Raw genomic sequence first — 13,836 nt, 5'->3', positions numbered from 1 at the left:
ATTATTCACCATGACCAAGTGAGATTTATTCCTGGGCTGCAAGGGTGGTTCAACATCCGCAAATCAATCAACATGATACATCACATTAATAAAAGAAAGGACAAGAACCATATGATCCCTCAATTGATGCAGTAAAAACCATTTGCCAAAATACAGCATCCTTTCTTGATTAAAACTCTCCACAGTGTAGGGATAGAAGGAATATACCTCAATTTCATAAAAGCCATTTGTGAAAAGGCCACAGTGAATATCATTCTCAATGGAGAAAAACTGAGAGCTTTTCCCCCTAAGGTCAGGAACATGACAGGGATGCCCACTCTCACACTGTTGTTCAACATAGTACTAAAAGTCCTAGCCTCAGCAGTCAGACAACAAAAACAAAAGGCATTCAAATTGTCAAAGAAGAAGTCAAATTCTCTCTCTTTGCAGATGACATGATTCTCTATGTGGAAAACCCAAAAGACTCCACCCAAAAATTGCTAAATCTCATACAGGAATTAGGCAGAGTGGCAGGATATAAAAATCAATGCACAGAAATCGGTTGCATTTCTATACACTAACAATGAGACAGAAGAAAGAGAAATTAAGGAGTCGATCCCATTTACAATTGCACCAAAAACCATAAGATACCTAGGAATAAACCTAACCAAAGAGGTAAAGGATCTATATTATGAAAACTATAGAACATTTATGAAAGAAATTGAGGAAGACACAAAGAAATGGAAAAACATTCCATGCTTATGGATTGGAAGACTAAATATTGTTAAAATGTCTATGCTACTCAGAGCAATCTACACATTCAGTGCAATCCCTATCAAAATACATTGACATTTTTCACAGAGCTGAAACAAATAATCCTAAAATTTATATGGAACCAGAAATGACTCCGAACAGCCAGAGAAATGTTGAAAAAGAAAACCAAAACTGGTAGCATCACAAGCTGTACTTCAAGCTCAATTACAAAGCTGTAATAATCAAGACAGTATGGTACTGGCATAAAAACAGACACATAGATCAATGGAATAGACTAGAAACCCCAGAAATGGACCCTCAACTCTATTGTCAACTAATCTTTGACAAAGCAGGAAAGCATATCCGATGGAAAAAAGAGTTTCTTCAACAAATGGTGCTGAGAAAATTGGAAATTCAGAAGAATGAAACTGGACCTTTTTTTTTTTTTTACACCATATGCAAAGATAAACTCAAAATGGATGAAAGACCTAAATGTGAGACAGGAATCCATCAAAATCCTAGAGGAGAACATAGGCATCAACCTCTTTGGCCTCGGCCATAGAAATCCCTGCTTAGCAGAGAGCCTGCTTCTCCCTCTCCCTCTGCCTGCCTCTCTGCCTACTTGTATTCTCTATCTCTCTGTCAAATAAATAAATAAAATCTTAAAAAAAGAAATAAATAAAAATAAACTTAGTTTCCTTTCTCTAGGATACATGCCCAGAAGTACAATTATCCTGTCATTTGGTAAGTGGATTTTAATTTTATAAAAATTTTATAAAAAAAACATTCAAACTTTTTCCACGGTGGCTGCATTATTTTACTTTTCTACCAGCAAAGTATGATAGATCAAGTTAGCTTGCCATCACTACAAGATTTCACATTTTATTTTATTTTTTAAAATTTTAACTCTTTTAATAAGTATGTGGTGGTATCTTACTATGGTTTTAATTTAATTTCTCTAATGGTTAATTAAATTGAGGATCTTTTGGAATGTTTACTTTCTATATATCTTCTTTAAGCGTCTATTTAAATCTGTTGGCCATTTTATAATTAAATTGTTTCCTTACTTTTGAGTTTATGGAGTATCTTATATATTAAGGATACATATCCTTTGACATATGTGAGATTTGCAAATAAATACTCCTCCCAAGTTTGTGTCTTGAATTTTCATTCTTATCACAGAGACTTCTCAGAGCAAATGTTTTAATTTTGATAAATTTCAATGTATAAACTTATTTTCTTTTGTGGATTGTGTTTTTATTCTTTATTTTGGTCGTGTCTAAATACCCTTTGTTAACTCTAGGTCATGAAAATTTTCTCATATGTCTTCTTGTTAAATGTGTTATGTTTTTGAACATGGTAACTTTCTTTTTTTTTTTTTAATTTTTGTCAGGATTTTATAATTTTAAGCATACAAACCCTCTGCATGTTTTGCTAGATTTATACTTAACTTTGTCAAATTTTTTGGAGCCATTATTAATGATATTTATTTAAAAAATTGTTCCTAATTTCACATTGCTTTTATTTGCATGCTGAATTTTATTCTATACTCTTAGTAAACTCACTTAATATTTAAAGTTAATTTTAAGTTTAGTTTTCTTCGGCTCTTCTACATATGTAACTATGTATTCTGTGAATAGGAAAATTTTTCATTGATTCATTTCCAGTCTGTCTGCCTTTTATTATTTTTTCCCATGGTCTATTTCATTGGCTAGGAATTTCCAGTACCATGTTGAATAGAGTGAAGATCCTTGTCACGTTACTGTGTGTTACTGCCATTAGGAGTAAAACATCCAGTCTTTCGCCATTCTTAATCATAACAAATATAGGATTTTGTAGATGCTCTTCATAAGAATGAGAAAATTCCAATGTATTCCTACTTATCTAGAATGTTAGTCATCTTAGACTTTTTATCAAAAATGTATTTTGAATTTTGATAAACACTTAACGATGCATCACCTATATGGCTATGTGGTTTTTCTTCTTTATGTAACTTATTTTACATGACTCAAATTAAATTGTTTTAATCACAACAGTAAAGGAAGCTGGACTCTTAGTAATGAAAATGCACTTGAATGAGAGTGTTTTATATCATAACGTGGGTAATCATGTTATGTTTTATTTTGGAAACAGTGGCTTTTCTCAGATATCCTTACTGACTTCTGTTAAAAATGATAGAATGTATACTGCTTGAATATTTAAAAACAAAAGCGTGAAATCCCATAAAAGTTTGAGGAATCAGTTATGTAATATATGATTATTTGTTTTTAAACCCCTCATGATTGATTTCTGTCTCATAATTACACACATTTTATCTCAAAAGTTATTAGAGAATACTAATTAACTTATGCCTAATAAAAAAGCTTTTCCTGACCTTTGGCCAATAATTACTAAAATAGTTTAAAAATGATTGTTTGCCTTCATATTTTGTTATTGGTATAATTTAGTTTGAGAATCAGTCTGAACTTAGGAAAACATAACAAATAACAAAGTACACATGGATATATTTATCTATCATGGGAAAAACATCATGAGAAGATTAAAATATATATATTATTTTAAGATTCTGAAGTACTCATTTCAGTGAAAATCAAGTAATCCAGGAATAGAAGAGATCTAGTTATCATTGTTTTCCCATAGATTCTTTTACCTTAGCTAAGGATGATAATTATTGATTATGTGATGTGAAATGGCAGGTTGTTACAAAAGATTTATGAGTCATCCCTAAAAACAAATAATTTTTAGGAATCTTAACACTTTCTTACAATTCCCATGCACATTTATTCCAAAGACAAAGCAGTAAAGCTTGAGCCATTTCCTCATGAACCCCACTTTTGCTCATCAACACGTACCACAAAATTACATATCACAAAGCCCCCGGGTCTAATACTATCCTAACCTCCAGCCTGGAAGCCATAAATTTAAGTTGCAACTTTCAAAATGGCAAGCAAATATTCAGTGTATATATTACAAATGCCATGGATTTAGTACTTCCTGTTTTCTTTCTTCTTCTTTTTTTTTTTACAATGCTGAGCTAATGCATTATTTATAAACATCTCTGAAAACACCCTGTTCTGTTTGCTATGGAAAAACTGAACAAAAGCTGAAATTTCTTAAAATGTTAGATATAAAATAAATAGATTTATAGCAGAAGTACTTTCAGAGCTTTTGCAAAAGTCCAGGAACTGTGGTACAAAGTAAGAATTTCTTCATTTAAATATGAATAATAATTGTCTTAGAAGAATTTATTGGTTATATTAATTTTTATTTTTATTTTTTCAAGATTTTATTTATTTATTTGAGAGAGAGAGAGAGAACAAGCAGGGGTAGTAGCAGAGGGAGAAGGAGAAGCATGCTCCCCAGTGAGCAGGGAACCCAACACAGGGCTCCATCTCGGGACCCTGGGATCATGACCTGAGCCAAAGGTAGACATTAACTGACTGAGCCACCCAAGCACCCCTAGTGATATTAATTTTTAATATTAATGTTAATTTAATGCAAAATTTGTAATCTCAAATTCAAATGGCACTGTGGGTTAATGATATGCCAGGGAATGTTTCATAATGACATACCGAAATTTATCATAGTTTTTCACCACTAAAAACATCAAATGTTAATTTACTTGTTTCCCTTTTGATTATAAATTTCTTGAAACAGGGACTGTGTCTTTACATATTTGGCCCTAACAGTTATTATATATCTTGCATAGAACAGATATTTAATAAATAATATGAGAAGAGCCATCTTAGGTAGACATTCACCTCAGTTGGAAAGTGAATAATTTCAAGAAAATGTAACTAGCACAATGTACCTAATTTAACTGAAACAGTAACATAGACTTAATGGATTGAAGTTCTTTTGGTTGCTCTTATCTGAGAATTTGATATTTTTGATCCTTATTTTCTCATTTGAATTCAAATATTACTGAGCACAAATATAACCACTATGTAATACTGGGCTTATATTACCAGAGTAGAAATGACTGTTTTTAAAAGAGCAAAACTGAACTTGATAATGCAAGAGGGTTAAGGAGATTTGTCTATTACTCCAAAAAGGTACTTGGCTCACATTTTTCTTCTGAAGTGTTGATTAAATTAGAAATTTATGAAGATTAGCAGAAAGCCATTTCTGACTTTTTATAAATGGTTGAACTCATATTTTTCTTTCTAGTTCTAGCATTGGTAGAAAATAAGATAATTTCCATCACTTTTATTAACTCCTAGTGACCTGACTCATAGTGACATCCATACCAACATATACGATGAAGGTTTAAAAAAGTAACTTAAAACCATACAAGACAAGATCACTGGATTCAGTCAGTTGGTACTTGCTGTGCACTCTTGCCCTTAGTTTGTGTCTTCTTAGCTAAAACAGTTCTATGTATAAAATTATAAAATCTACAACAAATTAGTTTGAAACAGTTTTAGTGATTTATATGATTTTATTTTGCAAACTTTTCCTCTATTTTAAAAATCAGTCACAAGTAGCTTAGGAAAATAATTAAGAATAGCCATTTAGCATTTTTTTTTAAAGATTTTATTTATTTATTTGACAGAGAGAGACACAGCGAGAGAGGGAACACAAGCAGGGGGAGTGTGAGAGGGAGAAGCAGGCTTCCCACGGAGCAGGGAGCCCGATGCGGGGCTCGATCCCAGGACCCTGGGATCATGACCTGAGCCGAAGGCAGTCGCTTAACCGACTGAGCCACCTAGGCGCCCAAGAATAGCCATTTAGCATTAAAGAAATTAAAACACTACATATATATATACATATCACAGAAACCCAGGGTCTAATACTATAATATATTGTATATATATATATTACTCTCAGGTAGCCATCTTAAATGGGAAGTGACTTTTCTAACAAAATTAAAAATTTGTTACATTTGTTATAAAATGATTAAAGCTGCATCTGAGTTATTTAGTGCCATGTTCTTAAATTATAGGTACATCTGAATGACAATTCTAATTTAAAATGGATTATAAAAACTAGAATTTTTTACATGAAATGCTTAGTCATCTTGAGATTTAGTCAATTTTGGTCTGAGCAAGTGTTGAAACAGTTGACCCATAGGATTAAATCTTAATCTTCAAATCTTCTCAACTCTAAAAAAGGTTGAGATTAGTCAATTATTATTTTTTAATCAATGGAATTATACTGGGCTTTATTGTTCAGTACCACAGCAAATTGAAATTACAGTGGTCTCTGATAAGCTTTATTGTGATAGCAGAAATACAGAAATAAACCCTAAGAACAAGCTGAAAATTGTAATAATAGCATTATTTGATTCCACCCATTCAGATATGAGGGGACACAAATGTCTGATAAACAGCTAAAGGGACACTCAGAAAAGTACTTTTCCTTGTCAATGTCAGTTACAAAGCAAACATAAGATCCTGTTGTAATTGGTGAGCTACGATTTTAAAAGTCTGATTTTAAAAGCTTCTTGAAAATACAGCATGTGAGTCACCTTTTGCATGACTTTATGGTTGAAGGTTCTGTATACAGCAGCCTGAAAACATGCTTATTCAATGAATCATCAGTGGATGGTAGGGATAGCTTATAAATCTACCCCCATTCACATTGCAGAAAGATAAATCACACTGAAGCTTATAGGCTTATAAACTGTCTTATCACATACTTCTTATTCTAAAAGCTTTTTGTTGACATGATTCTTACAAAATATGCCATGCCAGCTATTCTTTTTATCAATTGGAGTGGGCACCGTTGCTTTTCTATGGAATTTACTTTTAATAGAATACCTTACCTCTGACTGCAGCAACAGTTATTATTATTATTTTTTTGCTAAAGAAACAATTGATTTGTTCTTAAAATCTTGACAAAATAATATACTGCTGCTGATGAGCTGGCAGCTTACTTTTTAATTATTTACCATTTAAACTACAACTTTCACCTAAATTCGGGTTAGTTTTGTAATACAAGGTAAGTTAAAGAAAGACAAAAAGGTTAGTTGATGGGCAGTAATGGCAGGGTCTAAAATGAGTAACAAAGCTTTTTAGAGATCATCCTGACAGACTTCAAAGATATTGTATTCTTAAGTACTTATTATGTAGATGACTGTAATTTGTGTGGAATTAAGTTTAAAGAAATTGAAAGTTACTGACATTATGTTTATAGAATTTTCCAGGATTTGAGATAATGTTAAGAAATTACAAATTTCTCCTCTCAATGCTTGCTTAGGTTTTTTGTTTATTGGGAAAAAAAAAAAAAAAATAGAAGGAAAAAAGCTCTGAGGTCACTTTCTCCTTATATATTCACACCTTTATTTCATCTGTGTATATTTCTTAATTGCCTGGCTGAATGAAAGTGCCATCCAATGTATCCAGTAATTAGAGTAATCTTAAACTGAAAGGAATAACAAGTTTAAGTCTTCTTTAATATAGATAGTAAAGGAAAAGGAACTAAGTCCCTGCTCCTCCTCCAAAAGTGATTTCAGTTCTTTAAGAAACTATTATAAGATCTCCATAGTCTAGAGTGAATGAAATCCCTGGGAAATTATATTGAAAATAAATAAGCATAAATAAATTGTGATTAAAAGACATATGTCAAAATATTTTATAATTAATATTATTAAAGCCATGTTTACCTGAGAGGCATAATAACTAAGGATATTTATTATCAATAACATTTTTTAATGAGAATCTGTATAATCATTACCAATTTAATGAAAAATAAAGGCAGATTCTCTTAAGGTCTTTTTTTTTTTAAAGGATTTTATTTATTTATTTGTCAGAGAGAGCGAGACAGAGAGTGAGCACAAGCAGGGGGAGAGGCAGGCAGAGGGAGAAGCAGGCTCCATGCTGAGCAAGGAGCCCGATATGGGACTCAGTCCCATGAGTCTGGGATCATGATTGAGCCGAAGGCAGATGCTTAACCATCTGAGCCACTCAGGCATCCCTCTTAAGGTCTTTAGGATAATAGAAGTACTAAATATATTTATATATTTATTTGTTTTCTTGGTCTCTTAAAACTATCTTTTTGGGGCACTTGCTGGCTAGGTCTGTTGAGTGTCCAACTCTTGATTTCAGCTAAGGTGATGATTTCAGGGTTTGGGCATGGAGCCTGCTTGAGATTCTCTCTCTCCCTCTGCCCCTCCATCTCCCACTCTAAACAATAGATTTATTGAGATGATTCATATATAAAATTCACCCTTTAAAAGTGAACAATTAAGTGTTTTTTTAGTATATTCATAGAGTTGTGCAGGCATTACCACTACTTGGCTTTAGAACATTTTATCAAACCTAAGAGAAATTGAGTACACATTAGCAGTCACTCCCATTCATTACCCCTTCCCTTCCCAGCACCTCCAACCACCAATCTATTTTCTGTCTTTATGAATTTGACAACCTGTACATATCACATAAATGGGATCATAAAATATGTGGCCTTGTATCTGGCTTCCACCACTTAGCATAAGGTTTTCAGTGTTCATACATGTTGTGATATGTATCAGTACTTTATTCTTATTACCAAACCATCTCATTGTGTATGGAGGGACAACATTTATTTTATCCATTCATTTAAGGATATTTGAGTTATTTTCATGTTTTGGCTCCTAGGAATAAAGCTGCTGTGATCATTTATATACATATTCTCATGGAGATATATGATCTTATTGCTCTTGGATGTATAACAAGGAATAGAATTACCGGATCATACGATAATCTGTTTAGCATTTGTGGAACTGCCTAACAGTGTTTCCAAAGTAGCTACAGCTATGTAGTAAGTTTTGAAAAAGGACAATGTGATTACTACAAATTTTTTTCCAAGATTTTTTTTTTTTTTTTGGCTAATCTGGACACCTTGTATTTCCATTTAATTGTAGGCATATGATTTTTATCTTCTGCAGAAAAATAGTACAGCTAAGTTTTTCATAGGGGTTGTATTGAATCTATAGATCAATTCATGGAACACTGCCATGTTAACAATGTTAGTCTTCTGTTCCATGAAAACAGGTGCCTTTCCATTTATTTTTTGTATTTCCTTTCAGTGGTGTTTTATAGTTTTCAGTGTACAAGTCTTGCATTACTATTTTATAACAAGTTTATTATTTGTAATGTTACTATAAACTGAATTTTTACTTAATTTTGTTGCTTAGTATATAGAAATAAAATTTATTTTTATATTGATTTTTGTCCTGTAAACTTGCTAAACAAATTTGTTAGTTCAAGTAGTTTTAGTGGATTCCTAATATTTTGTGTATACAAGATCACATTATCTCTGAATAGAGCTGGTTTTACTTTTAACTTTCCAATCTGTCTGCTTTATATATACGTATATTTATTCCCTTATTGATCCAGGTACAACCTCTAGTACAGTGTTGAATAGAACTGACTATAGGGGAATTCTTGTTTTCTTCCTAATCATAGATTGTTTCCTTGATCTTAAGGGAACAATGATTAGCAAAAATACTATGCAATTTCAGAATCAAATGTTGCAATTATTTACTCTTCTCGAAAGATACAAACACTGTCCACACATCATTACTCAAGGAAATTGGAAGTATATGTTATGTTAAACCAGTAGTTATTTCTGTGAACAGAATACTCAGTATGACCAAACAGAAACAGTAATGAAATTTGTAAGCTATTATTAGTAGTAAATTTCAAATATTGGCTATTAATCCCATTGATTGTTTTGTAAATCAATATTATCTTGAAAGATAGTGGAAAGCTAGAGTACAGCTCTACATTTTCACAGCATTTATATTTTAAGAAAAACTTAAAGATTAAAACTTATATGACTGCACAAAACTACGAGTCCACAAAATTTTATGAATGTAAAAAATTTGCATAAATAGATAAGTCAACAAAGATTTACCAAATATTTATTTCCAAACCTGTATACATATACATATGCTCTTTTATTTAGTAGCTGATAGCCAATGCAAACAGTATCATTTCTTTTATTACAGGAAAAAACAGCTGTTTATTATTAACAGCTGTTGCTATTTATCTAATTTGCTGTAAATATATTTTAGAATCCATTTACATTTTGCTACTTCAAAAACTTTCTTTGTACTATAGATTACTGTATACATTTCTGTCCTTGGTGGGAATGAAGAGCAACTGTTATAATTCTGTAATATACTTACTATAAGTGAGATATGTTCTCAATGCAACATCTTTGGAAAAATACAAAGTATTCATTCTACCTTCACACAGACCTCATTTGAAGTCCAAGTATATGAGTGAGATCATAGGATCAGTAGAGTTTCAAGTACCCTGGCTTAAACCTACATACTCTCAATCTCATATTGAGGATTCCTTGCATCTTTAGTATCATTCAGAATCATCAGGGGCATAATTTGAATGTATTCAAAACTCCCTTAGGAATAATGTTTGTTCAGCCCAGAGTGCTCACAGTTCCTTAAATTCCTGCGCTCAACATTGTTCTTAAATGCCTTCTTTGTTCATTTTAACTTGCTGACAAGATCTGGTCTTGTTTGTTTGTTTTCTCCATTTGTTTAAAAGCCACTGACTTGGGGCGCCTGGGTGGCTCAGTCGTTAAGCGTCTGCCTTCGGCTCGGGTCGTGATCCCAGGACCCTGGGATCGAGCCCCGCATCGGGCTCCCTGCTCCGCGGGAAGCCTGCTTCTCCCTCTCCCACTCCCCCTGCTTGTGTTCCCTCTCTCGCTGTGTCTCTCTCTGTCAAATAAATAAATAAAATCTTTAAAAAAAAAAAAAAAAAAAGCCACTGACTATGTGATCCTTATGACATAGCCCTTTTTGGCATTCACAGCTGTTTCCACATCAAGTGTTCTCCAGCTTTCTTGATAGTTGTGCCTGGATTCATTCTAAGCGCCATATTCTACATTTGGATCCATTGTTCCCTCCAAAGTTTAACTCTTCATAATTCTTGACACCTAACAAATGGTGAATTTACCCACAGGGGCATGTTTTTCACTCTATGGATAAACTCTGTTATATACATCACCCAAAAGTCTGCAAGACGTTAATGCTTCAGATCAGTTGTGACCTTATAATTCATGTCTCCTTAAGTGATTTTGCTTCTGTGACAGTAGTTGATACTATACCTGTATGGATAAAGGGGAGATGGAAGTTGTCAGCTCCACATAATAGGCATATGTGCATGTCAGCTGTAGGTCAGCCTGCATACAAATACCTCAGTTTGCCTAAATTAATAGTATTTACTTATGTTGAGACTAATCAGGAAATATTAAAAAGGAAAAAAATCATAACTTTAATGTTCATCTATATTTACTCTAACAACATACCAATATTTATTTAATAACTAACTGTTTGAAATTTTGCATTGCATTTAATATTGCTAAGGGAAATGATAGTTAAAGTATTCTTATATATAAAATTTGGAAAATATATTAAATGTACTTAGGATTGATGTCTACCAGGAACTTACTGGGTCCCAATGTATGAGAACAAATAAATAGATTGTCAGAAAGCTTTAAATAATGGTGTACTTCCAGGAACCTTTTATCACATTCTTGCTAACATTTGATGAGTGAAAATCATATATTATTATATCATTTTATGGTTACCACTACATGTGAATATTTTATTTTTTATTTATTGACTATTAGTGTTCCTTCTGTGACCCATCTTTTCTTCTCTTTGCACTTCCTACTAAATCTCTCTATTCTCCTCTACATTCTAGTAGAGCTTTTCATAGCTATAATCATAGATTTTTGTTGTCTACTATATGTGAATAAATATTTTTCTTCTGCACTTCCAGTATAGATTTTTTTAAAAGATTTTATTTATTTATTTGATAGAGAGAGACACAGTGAGAGAGGGAACGCAAGCAGGGGGAGTGGGAGAGGGAGAAGCAGGCTTCCTGCGGAGCAGGGAGGCTGATGTGGGGCTCGATCCCGGGACCCTGAGATCATGACCTGAGCCGAAGGAAGACGCCTAATGACTGAGCCACCCAGGTGCTCCTTTCCAGTATAGATTTTAATTTTGGTATTACATCTAGGGTTTCACAGCAGTTCTTCAAAATTTCATGCCTCTGCTGCTTCTTCTCATCCTCTTTCCTTAGTTTTTTTCTGTCCCAGTTCCTTAGAGGTACTGGCTTTTGTTTCCCACTGAAGAGGGCAAATCATTTCCTGTCATTTACAAAACGAAATATTCAGAGTGACGCTTTTGCTATAATTATTCAAAATATTTATACATTTGCTTTTTTCTGAAGTATTTTTTTTCAGCTATCAATTAAATTTCATCATTTTATCTACAGCATTTCACATACTTGATCATATCAGCAACTCGGTGCGTTGCCTTCACTTGATTATTCTCCTGTCTCACAAGACAGTCATTCCAAGTTACTTTTGTTGGCTGTTCCTCCCATATGCACCTCTAATTATTGAAGTTTTCTAGGACTGAGACTCGCACCCACTGTTTTCCTATATCTACATTCATTATCCTGAGAATGATATGCAAGGCTGGGTATTTAAATGTCATTTATGCTAATATTTTCTACATTTGTATTTTTAAACCTGATATTTCTATTTGACTTGGATATTAGGTCTATGAGGATTCCCTAGAAGAGTCTGAGAAGAGAATTTATCTGCAAGGAAGTATTGTCATGGGTAATCTAAAAGAGCCTGAGGACATAGAATAGGAAACAGAAGAAACCCAAAGAAGACTTAATTCTCATGATTGCCATTTTCCCTAATTATCAAGTGACACAATCTTTTACTCAGTTACCTAGACCATAACCCTAGGAGTCCTCTTTTATTAATTTGTTCTGCTCATATCCTATATTCGAGCTTATTGTAAGACCTATCACTCCGTATTCAAAACTTTTCCTAATTTTCATAATATTTTATGACCTTGGAGGGGGTGGAACTAAGCATTTTAAAAATACATAATTTTCAGGGCGCCTGGGTGGCTCAGTCGTTAAGCATCTGCCTTCAGCTCAGGTCATGATCCCAGGGTCCTGGGATCGAGCCCCGCATCAGGCTCCCTGCCCCGCGGGAATCCTGCTTCTCCCTCTCCCACTGCCCCCTGCTTGTGTTCCCTCTCTCGCTGTCTCTCTCTCTGTCAAATAAATAAATAAAATCTTAAAAAAAAAAAAATACATAATTTTCTGTCAATTCATGCAACTATATTGTCACCTGCTCATTATATATTACAGAAGAAGTTAGACAAGGAGAAAAAAAGAAAAAATTTAAAGCAGACTACTAAAATGAGAATAAATGTTTGTTAGTTGGGCTAACTTATTGACTATATCTAGGCATTATCATGTTCCTGGTTAGAGACAAGAATTCTCTTTTGTATATCAAAACACTAACAGAAAAGTGTGGGTACTTAAGGGGATATATATCCCTTATCAGTTATGATAAATTAGTTCTGTCTATATTTACGGTCTTTGTTGTGTCTTTCTCCTAGTTGAGTCATCTTTTGGAGTGATATGACAAAGAGTTCTGAGGGGAAAGGTTTCCAGTCCAAGTCTGTAGCTTTTGTTGATTTAGCCCTATGCTTACATCATATTCAGTGCTTTAAATTGCTACAAGTCAAAGGTTACTTTTCAAACTTTAAAGTACTTGAATGGATTTTCACAGTACTGTCTGTATTTAAGTGGAATTGTGCAGCTCTCCTGACTTGTTTTAATGCTTTATATGACTCATTTCTGGAACACCAAAGTAAGCTGAGACTTTTATGCAGCCAACCAAAATACTACACAATAAAATAAAAGGGTGTGTGCTTACACATGTGTATAGAAATATGAAAGAATCATAATCACAGCACAAATTGAACCAATCATAAATTCAGGTACACCATTTAGAAACTTATTAAATATGATAATATACTAGCTCTTAAGCACAGATATTCATTGAGAGATGACAAAAAAATGACATTCAGCTGATCTTATCCTTGGCTGTAAGTCTTACTTTCTTTGGAAGTAGGACATCATAACAATTTTTACTTCCCTAGGACCTTTTCTTAGTTGGATGTTTCAAAGTAGCCTATTTATTTTTAATGATATGATATTCTGTCTTCACTGCCTTTTACAAGGTTAAGTTACTTTTACTTTCATATTACTAAAAATACTGTTTAACCCAAAGTCCTAAATTTCAAATGCTACACATATAAACAGAATTAATGAC

This window comes from Halichoerus grypus, chromosome 4 (genome assembly GCF_964656455.1).
Source record: "Halichoerus grypus chromosome 4, mHalGry1.hap1.1, whole genome shotgun sequence".
Classification (NCBI taxonomy): Eukaryota; Metazoa; Chordata; class Mammalia; order Carnivora; family Phocidae; genus Halichoerus; species Halichoerus grypus.
This window is presented reverse-complemented; position numbering follows the sequence as displayed.